We start from the raw sequence: 10,591 nt of genomic DNA on the forward strand, positions 1-10,591 counted from the left end.
GATAAAGTTCTCTTGAATCTTGTGTAGCTCTCCATGAGTAGTTGAATGAAGACCTTGTAGATGTTTAATACTCAATGCAGTGACTCTAAGCTGGGTTTTTAAATCATCAGAATTTAACATTTCATCAGCTTTAGTCAAGTGCTCAGTAAGATGTATTGCAGTTGGAACACATGAAACTGAGTTCCATTCCTTAGTCCACTCCTGACCTGCAGGAGTTTCACTCCAAGGTACTGGTGCATCCCCAATAACAAACTCTTTTACCAGTTCAGACTTAGGAAGAGTCTGTTGAGGAGTATGTCCTGAAGGACCTGCTTCATCAGCATCTACAGTTGGAGCAGCTTCACCAGTATCTCCAGCATTTGCAGCATCAGAACTTAAAGAATCAGTATCTTTTGATAAGACAACAATGTGAGTAACAATGGAGGCTTCAGCATCCTCTAATTGCTGATCTGATACTAAGTTCTGATCAACAGCCATATCCTGATGCTCACCTAAAGTCTGATCATCAACATCTTGATGCAGAGAAGGTGTTGTTGATAACTCTGGAGTTTGAACAGCATCAGTAACAGGTGTTGTGGAAGGATTATTTATTGTTGGAGCTTCTAAGAGAAATACTTCAGACACAACCAAGTGTTGAACATCAATATCAGCACTTGTGCCTGGATCAACAAGAGACACAGATGGTGAGTTAGCCTTGTCAGATACAGCTTCTTGAGATGGAGTTGATGGAGAAGAAGTGACTGGAGCAATTGTCTTGTGAGATCAGAGATTCCTGATCCCCTTCCTTAGCTGCTTCCTCTTCATCATCTGAAACTGGCCTTTGTGCCCTCTGTTTCTTGTACTTCCTTGTTGATTTGGATTCCTTGGGAGTTTCAGGAACTATCATTCGTCTAAGCCTCTTGAGAAGCCTAGAACCCCCAATTTCAGAATCCTTCTGAGAAACCTCTTTCTCAGCTTCAGAAACAACAGGTTCTCTAGAAGAAACCTGTTCCTCAGAATCTGATTCATCGGTCAATGCAATCCTCCTTCTCTTTTGAGATGTTTGAGGAACATTCTTTGTCCTCTTTGGCTTGGAAGATGAAGGCTTCACAGTAGGTGCTGAAGATGAAGGTTGAGCAGTCTGTGAAGTGGAGAGGTAGGATTTGAGATATGTTCTGAGGGTAGGTACTGAGGTTGATGGATTTTGGGTGTTTGGAGTTGGTTGGAAATCAGAGTAAACAGATCTATAAGTATCAGGATCAGCATGTACCAGGATCTGTTTTACAGACTTAGGAATCTGTAATGGTCTAACCACTTTTTTCTTAGTATCAGCATTTACCAGGTCATTAAAGTATCATTTTGCAACCTTAAAAGGTGGGGTTTGAGTGCTGACTAAATGAGGTTCATCAGTACAGTAAGTGTAAATAAGTTGACAGAATCTAGCAAAATAAACAATATCTCGATCCTCTGTCACCCTATCCCCAATAAAACCAATTATTCCAGTTGCAAAATCAAAATGAGTTTGATGAATAATAGCATACCCATATTCTAGTTCGAACTGAGACTGTTATCAAATTTTATTCACAGATAAGCCAAGTAAAGGATTAGACTGAGAAATCAGAACTTAGACCTATACCAGAACTTAACAGTCATCAGAACATAATTTCTTAACTCGAAAAAGGAATGCACATCTTAGTAAATCCTCATACAAGTTCTTAGTTATAGACTTCAGAACTTAATCATCAGAACGTGTAACTAGAACTTGTCCTCAGAATTTGTGCAATAATGACACAATGACTGTTTATCTAAAATAACATAGACCACCACAGAAATTTTCATCATTCAGATGGAGTGATTAGTGTGTGCATTAAGCTAAATAACAGACAAAGAGTAAAGTCTGATTCACTTCAGTACATCTTAGAAATAAGGCATAACTAAAATTTTGCTAAAGAGCTGTCATTGTCCAGAAACCTACTGATCAATGAGATCATGCTTGAGTCCACCTCAACTGTTTTGTGCTAATTTTATGCATCTTTTGAAATTCTATTTTACAGTGGCTTCTCAGTGTAAGTGAGTCACGACTGTGTATCAGAATTTATGCTATTATCAGAGTATTTCTCCAGTAATCATAGAGTGTGAAAAGTCACCAAGAAAATATTTTGCTTTTCTAATGCATATCTACTTAATACCAGCAATGCACTTGGGTCGTCCCTTCCACATTTTTACTCTAGATCTCAAAGGAGTACCTGATTTTATTCTTTGATCTTTTTGCTTTTTCTTTTGATAAGTGAGGTTTATCAGCACTTAGTACATTCAGCAGTTTTACTAGTATCAGAACTTAACAGATGAGTAGCATTATTCTAATTTGTGACTTAGTAATAAGATATACAAAGTAAACTTAACTGAGCTCAATTATCAGAATTTGCTAGTGTCATAGGGTTTCCACTGAAATAATTACTTCTTACATGGAATCATTTGTTTATTGAAGACTACTAGGTCAGTATCTAGCACAGTTATCCTCATAGGATTGAATAGGTACTTGAACAGACATATCACTTATCAGAGTTTAGAAACATATATCAGACAACAGTCAGTACTTAAAGACATTTATCAATTAAGCACAGAATACACAATGAGATTAATTCTGTAAATACTGAGCATAAAGTCTGATAACACTGTACAAGACTAAGCAGATTTAGAGAAAGAACCTGAAACCATTCCAAGTTCATTTACCAATCTTGTAAAAGTAGCTTCACACAGTGGTTTTGTGAAGATATCTGCTAGTTGTTGATCTGTGGGAACAAAATGCAATTCCACTGTACCTTCATCCATATGTTCCCTGATGAAGTGGTACCTGATGCTGATGTGCTTTGTCATTGAGTGTTGAACTGGATTACCTGTCATAGCAATAGCACTTTGATTATCACAGTAAATAGGGATTTTGAAATATGTTAACCCATAATCCAGTAACTGATTCTTCATCCAAAGAATCTGTGCACAACAGCTTCCTGCAACAATATACTCTGCTTCTGCAGTTGATGTGGAAATTGACTTTTGTTTCTTGCTGTACCAAGAAACCAATCTGCCTCCAAGAAATTGGCAGCTTCCACTTGTGCTTTTCCTGTCAATTTTACAACCTGCAAAATCTGCATCTGAGTAACCTATTAGTTTAAAATCTAATTCTCTAGGATACCATAATCCCAGAGCAGTTGTTCCTTTAAGATACTTAAAGATTCTTTTTACAGCTATTAAGTGAGGTTCTCTTGGATCTGCTTGAAATCTTGCACAAAGACAGGTAGCATACATGATATCAGGTCTACTAGCAGTTAGATAGAGTAGAGAGCCAATCATACATCTGTAGTCAGTAATATCTACTGATTTACCGGTATCCTTATCCAGTTTTGTCGCAGTGGCCATTGGAGTGGATGCACTTGACAATCTTGCATTCCAAATTTCTTCAGCAAGTTTCTGGTGTACTTGGTTTGACAAATAAAAGTGCCTTCCTCATTCTGCTTAACTTGAAGGCCCAGAAAATAGCTAAGTTCCCCCATCATACTCATCTGATATCTTGACTGCATTAGTTTGGCAAACTTTTTGCAAAGTTTATCATTTGTAGATCCAAAAATGATATCGTCAACATAAATCTGGACCAGAAGTAAGTCCTTTCCATGGTTGAGGTAGAACAGTGTTTTATCTATTGTCCCTCGGTTGAATCCACTTTCTAGAAGAAACTGAGCTAAAGTCTCATACCATGCTCTAGGAGCTTGTTTAAGTCCATAAAGTGCTTTGTCAAGCCTGTAGACATAATCTGGATGTTTGGTATCTACAAAACCTGGAGGTTGTTCAACATATACCTCCTCCTCCAATTCTCCATTGAGAAAAGCACTTTTCACAACCATTTGAAAGACAGTAAACTTTTTGTGAGCAGCATAAGCCAAGAATATCCTTATGGCTTCTAACCTAGCAACTGGTGCAAATGTTTCATCATAATCAACTCCCTCCTGTTGAGAATATCCTTTTGCTAACCAGCCTTGCCTTATTCCTTGTAATTATGTCATCGCTGTCAGTTTTGTTTCTGAATACCCACTTTGTACCAACAACAGATCTATTCTTTGGTCTTGGCACTAGGGTCCAGACTTTGTTTCTTTCAAATTCATTCAACTCTTCCTGCATTGCTTGCACCCAATCAGCATCTTGAAGAGCTTCTTCCACTTTCTTTGGCTCAGTCTGAGAGAGAAAAGAATTGTAAAGACATTCATTTGAAGTACCTGTTCTAGTTCTGACACCTGCATCAGGATTTCCAATTATCAAATCAGGTGTATGTGATTTTGTCCACTTCCTTGCAGATGGAAGGTTTTCTCTAGAACTGGATGCTCCCCCAAGATCCATGCTATTTTCATTTTCATTTTCTGATGCTCCCCCTGAAACTATGCTCTCTGAGTTGGATTCTTCAGTATTTAGATTTTCAGCACTATCAGAACTTGGCTTATCAGAACTTGAAGAGCCAGATGTATGTTCTGATGTTTCTTGAGATGTGGTAGGATCTTGAGTATGCTCCCCCTGCATAGGTGCATCTTCCTTTGACATAGTCTCCACAGTTTCAATAACATCAGAGTTTAATCCATCAGAGTTTAGAGTATCAGGACTTAGACTATCAGGATTTTCTGTATCAGAATTTGAGTCTTCATTTTCAAATCTCAGCTGATCATGGTCAATGAAATCTTCAAGACCAGTAATCTTTTTGTCATCAAAAGAGACATTGATAGATTCCATGACCACTTTTGTTCTCAAATTATAGACTCTGAAGGCTTTTGTGGAAAGTGGATATCCAACAAAGATTCCTTCATCAGCTTTTAGATCAAACTTTGATAGCTGTTCAGGATGAGTCTCGAGAACAAAACACTTGCATCCAAATACATGAAAATATTTCAGATTTGGCTTCTTTTTCTTCACCATCTCATATGGTGTTTTTCCATGCTTGTTAATGAGTGTTGCATTTTGAGTAAAACAAGCAGTCTGCACAGCTTCAGCCCAGAAATAGGTTGGAAGCTTTGCTTCTTCAAGCATTGTACGTGCAGCTTCAATGAGAGTTCTATTCTTCCTTTCAACAACTCCATTTTGCTGTGGAGTTCCAGGAGCAGAAAATTCCTGCTTTATTCCATGGCTTTTGCAGAACTTTTCCATTATCAAATTCTTGAACTCAGTGCCATTATCACTCCTTAAAACTTTCACAGAATCTTTGACCATTTTATCCAGATGTTTGATATGATCAATCAAGGTTGATGCAGTTTCACTTTTTGTATGCAAGAAATACACCCATGTGTATCTGGTGAACTCATCCACTATGACCAACGCATACTTCTTCTTTGCAATAGACATGACATTTACTGGACCAAATAGATCAACATGTATTAGATGATAAGGCTCAAGAATTGATGATTCAGTCTTGTCTTGAATAAAGATTTTCTTTGTTTGGCTTTCTGACATGAATCACAAAGACCATCAGGAGCAAATACTGTGTTTGGCAATCCTCTCACAAGATCTTTCTTGACCAATTCATTAATATTATTGAAATTTAAATGAGAGAGTTTCTTATGCCAATTCCAGCTTTCTTCAATTGATGCTCTACTCATTAGACAGATTGCAGAACCATCAGTACTTGTTGAAAGCTTAGCTTCATAAATGTTACCACGCCTGTATCCTTTCAGAACAACTTTGCCTTTAGATTTACTCACAATTTCACAGTGTTCTTCAAAGAAATCAACATGATAACCTCTGTCACAGATTTGACTTATACTCAGTAGGTTGTGTTTAAGTCCTGAGACTAGAGCTACTTGTTTAATTATGACATTTCCAAGATTGATATTGCCATATCCCAATGTTTTTCCAATGTTGCCATCTCCATAAGAAACACTTGGGCCAGCTTTCTCCACAAAGTCTGATAGCAGGGCCTTATTTCCAGTCATATGTCCTGAACATCCACTATCCAGAACTAGAATATTTTTCCTGTTGCCCTGCAATCACAAAGACCACTAATTATTAATTTTAAGGACCCAGACTTGCTTGAATCCTTTGGCCTTATTAAGTTTGTTAACATTTGCAGCGGATTTAGCATCAGAGTTTATGTTAACATTTTTCTTATCAGAACTTACACTATCAGACTTTGAATCAGAATTTACACTAGAAGGAACAATGGAAACTTTCTTCAAAGAAGGTTTTATTTGATAATAATCATAGTACAAACTATGATATTCCTTACAAGTATAAATGGAATGCCATAAACTACCACAATGAAAACAAGGATTTTGTGGTTTGTATCTAACAGACTGACTCTTAACTCCTGATTTTGAAGGTAAGGAGTTAATATTCTTATTCTTCCTGCAAAAAGAAGCCAGATGGTTAGAACTTCCACAGTTATGACATGTTTTCCTAGGAGCATCAAGAACAGGTTTATAATCATTGCTTTTATTCACACCTTCCTTTCCATTCCTATTTTTCCTAGGTGATTTTACCTTGTTTGCATTCTTGATATCTTTCAGCTTATGCTTAAGCTGCTTCTTTGTCATTAAGCCTATGTTCACTTCAGCTGTCTTTTCCTGTTTTAGTTTATCAGAAGTTAATTTCTTTGTAACTTCTGATTTTTCATTTTCAGACTTTACAGTTACAAACTTAACAGGTTTTAACTTTGGCTTTTGTTTATCAACAGACTTAATTTCTTCAGTTCCTTTATCTTTCTTATCTTCTCCATAACCTAAGCCCTCTTTCCAGTTTCCACTACTTAGCAAATTTTGAGTTGTTTTGCCAGAGTTAGTCCAAGTCCTGATAATCTCTCTTTCCTTTTCTAACTCAGTTTTTAGAGATTCATTTAATTTTAGCACTTCATTCCTAACATAAAAAGCATCATCTCTATCCTTCTGAGTTTGATGGAACATGACTAACTCTTTTTCTAAGAAATCATTTCTTTTCTTAAATGCAAGATTTTCAGAAGTTAATCTTTCACATGTTAAAGTTTGATCTCTATAGCTAACAAACATGGTTTTAAGATATCTTCTCAACTCATTAATATCATCAGTATGAAAAGCATAAGTAGTCTGAGGTACCTTTGTTTCAGCAGCTTCAGAACTGCTCTCAGCACTTTCTTTATCAGCATTTGCCATCAATGCATAGTTTTCCTCACTTTCAGAGTCTGAGGTGTCTGTCCAGCTTTTCTGCTTTGTGACAAGAGCCTTGCCTTTGTCACCCTTTACCTTCTTGCAGTCAGGAGATATGTGGCCTTTCTCACCACAGTTATAGCATTTAACATTGGTGTAATCTCATCTGTCAGACTTTCCTCCTCTGCCTTCAGATCTTCTGAAATTCTTCTTATCAGAACTTATGCCTTTCCTGGAAAACTTCTTTCCCTTCCTGAACTTCCTGTATGCAATCTTTGTGATTCCTTTCACCATAAGAGCACACAGCTTCATCATCTCCTCATCAGCATCAGTCTCAGGCAAGCTTTCAGAATCTGAGTCATCATCACTCTCAGAACTTGATGACTCAGTATCAGACTTTATGAAAAGAGCTTTACCCTTGTCTTTCTTTGAGGAAGCTGCTTTGGGGAATTCTTCTTCAGCCTTAAGAGCAACTGTCCTTGACTTTCCTCCTTTCCTCTTGCTTCTTTGTTCCATCTCCAGCTCATGAGTCTTGAGCATTCCATAGATTTCGTCAAGAGTTGTTTCATCAAGATTGTAGTTGTCTCTTATTGTCGTTGCCTTCAAATCCCAGCATTCAGGAAGAGCTAACAGGAACTTAAGGTTTGAATCTTCAAGATCATACTCTTTATCAACCAATGACAAATCATTCAAAAGTTTGACAAATCTATCATATAAATCATTCAATGACTCATTAGTCTTTGAGTCAAAGTGTTCATACTCTTGAGTGAGTATTGTCTTCCTGTTCTTCTTAATTGTGTCAGTTCCCTGACACCTTATTTCCAGAGCATCCCATATCTCCTTAGCAGTCTTGCAGTTGATTACCCTGTTTGACATTACATTATCAATGGCACTATGCAGTAAGTGTCTTACCTTAGCATCCTTAGCAATTGATGCTATGTCTTCAGCAGTATAATCACTCTTCTCCTTTGGTACGGTCTTTGCTGCTTCACCTGCAACTGCAACTGCGAGTTTGGTTGGTTTGTGAGGGCCTTCCTTGATTCTATCAAGGTATTCTGGATCTGTTGCTTCCAGGAACATGGTCATCCTTACCTTCCATATGGGATATTCAGATGGTCTCAGTATGGGAACTCTGATGGTCTCATACCGACTCTGAATTTGTGTCTTTGGTGGTTCCTCAGTTTTGGTAGGCTTAGTTGGAGTTTCTGTGTCCGACATGATTGTGTTTGGATCTTTAACTGTATGTATGTTAACAGATAGGCTCTGATACCAATTGTTAGGTCACACACACACTGTAGAGGGGGTGAATACAGTGTATAGTACACTCAAATCGAACTTTAAGAACTTAAGTAACAGAAAACAAACTTTATTGAAACAATAAACTCTGTTACAGTATGGAACTGTTACCTCTCAGTGATGAACAAATATCACGAGAGCTGCTAGGGTTACAATGAATAATCTTCTCTAATAATGATAACACTTATAGTGTAAACCCTAAATCTGTGTTTATATACTACACAGTTACAAGATAATCGCTAACTGATATGGAATATAATTTTGCTTCCTAAAATATATCAATCAGATATCTTTTCTTCCAAGTATTACATTCTTTACAGAATTCCTTCTTCATGCATATCTCTTCTTATGTTTATCTTGATCTTCTTTCCTTTAATCAGCTACTGTCCTTATCTGATTGTCCTTCAGCACTTAAGTTCTGATATCTATCTTCTAACGATTATCTCCTGATAACATATGTACTGATATCCTTAAGTTCTGACTTCCAGTATAAGTACTGATCAATAGTTAAGTACTGATTTATCCTGTTCAAATAAGATCTGAAAGCTAAACATAAAACATATTAGCCATGACATTATCAAATATATCTAACAGATCCAGTTCTAGAAGTCAACTTCAATCTGCAAGGAAGTGGACCAAATCACATACACCTGACTTAATTATTGGAGATCCTGAAACAGGTGTCAGAACTAGAACTGCAACATCAAATGAATGTCTCTATCATTCTTTTCTATCTCGGACTGAACCAAAGAAAGTGGAAGAAACTCTTCAAGATGCTGATTGGGTGCAAGCAATGCAGGAAGAGTTAAATGAATTTGAAAGAAATAAAGTCTGGACCCTAGTGCCAAGACCAAAGAACATATCAGTTGTTGGCACAAAATAGGTGTTCAGAAACAAAACTAATAGTGATGGCATAATTACAAGGAATAAATCAAGGTTGGTTGCTAAAGGCTACTCTCAACAGGAGGGTATTGATTATGATGAAACATTTGCACCAGTTGCTAGATTAGAAGCCATAAGGATCTTTTTGGCTTATGCTGCTCACAAAAAGTTTAAAGTCTTTCAAATGGATATGAAAAGTGCTTTTCTTAATGGAGAATTGGAAGAAGAGTTCTATGTTGAACAACCTCCAGGCTTTGTAGATTCAAAATTTCCAAATCATGTCTACAACCGTGATAAAGCACTTATGGCCTTAAGCAAGCTCCTAGAGCATGGTATGAGACTTTAGCTCAATTCCTTCTGGAAAGTGGATTTCACAGAGGTACAATTGATAAAATACTGTTCTACCTCAACCATGGAAAGGACTTAATTTTGGTACAAATATATGTTGATGATATCATATTTGGTTCTACAAATGCCAAACTCTGTGAAAAGTTTACAAAGCTAATGCAGTCAAGATATTAAATGAGTATGATGGGAGAACTTAGTTATTTTCTGGGCCTTCAAGTCAAGCAAACTGAAGAAGGTACTTTTATCTGTCAATCCCAGTATACCAGAAACTTACTGAAGAAGTTTGGAATGCAAGATAGTTCAACAGCATCCACTCCCATGGCCACTACAACCAAGTTAGATAAAGATACTGGTTCACCAGTAGATATTACTAATTACAGAGGTATGATTGGCTCTTTACTCTATTTAACTGTAAGTAGACCTGATATCATGTATGCTACCTGTCTTTGTGCAAGATTTCAGGCTGATCCAAGAGAACCTCACTTAATAGCGGTGAAAAGAATTTCAAGTACCTTAAGGGTACAACTGATCTGGGATTGTGGTATCCTAGAGAATCAGATTTTAAGCTAATAGGTTCCTCATATGCAGATTTTGCAGGATATAAAATAGACAGGAAAAGCACTAGTGGAAGCTGCCAATTTCTTGGAGGTAGATTGGTTTCTTGGTTTAGCAAGAAACAGAAGTCAATTTCCACATCAATGCAGAAGTAGAATATATTGCTGCAGGAAGTTGTTATGCACAGATTCTTTGGATGAAGAATCAGTTACTGGATTATGGGTTAGAATTTTCTAAAATCCCTATTTACTGTGATAATCAAAATGCTATTGCTATGACAGGTAATCCAGTCCAACACTCAATGACTAAGCACATCAGCATTAGGTACCATTTCATAAGGGAACATATGATGGAAGGTACAGTGGAATTGCACTTTGTTC

This window comes from Apium graveolens, chromosome 3 (genome assembly GCF_009905375.1).
Source record: "Apium graveolens cultivar Ventura chromosome 3, ASM990537v1, whole genome shotgun sequence".
NCBI lineage: Eukaryota > Viridiplantae > Streptophyta > Magnoliopsida > Apiales > Apiaceae > Apium > Apium graveolens.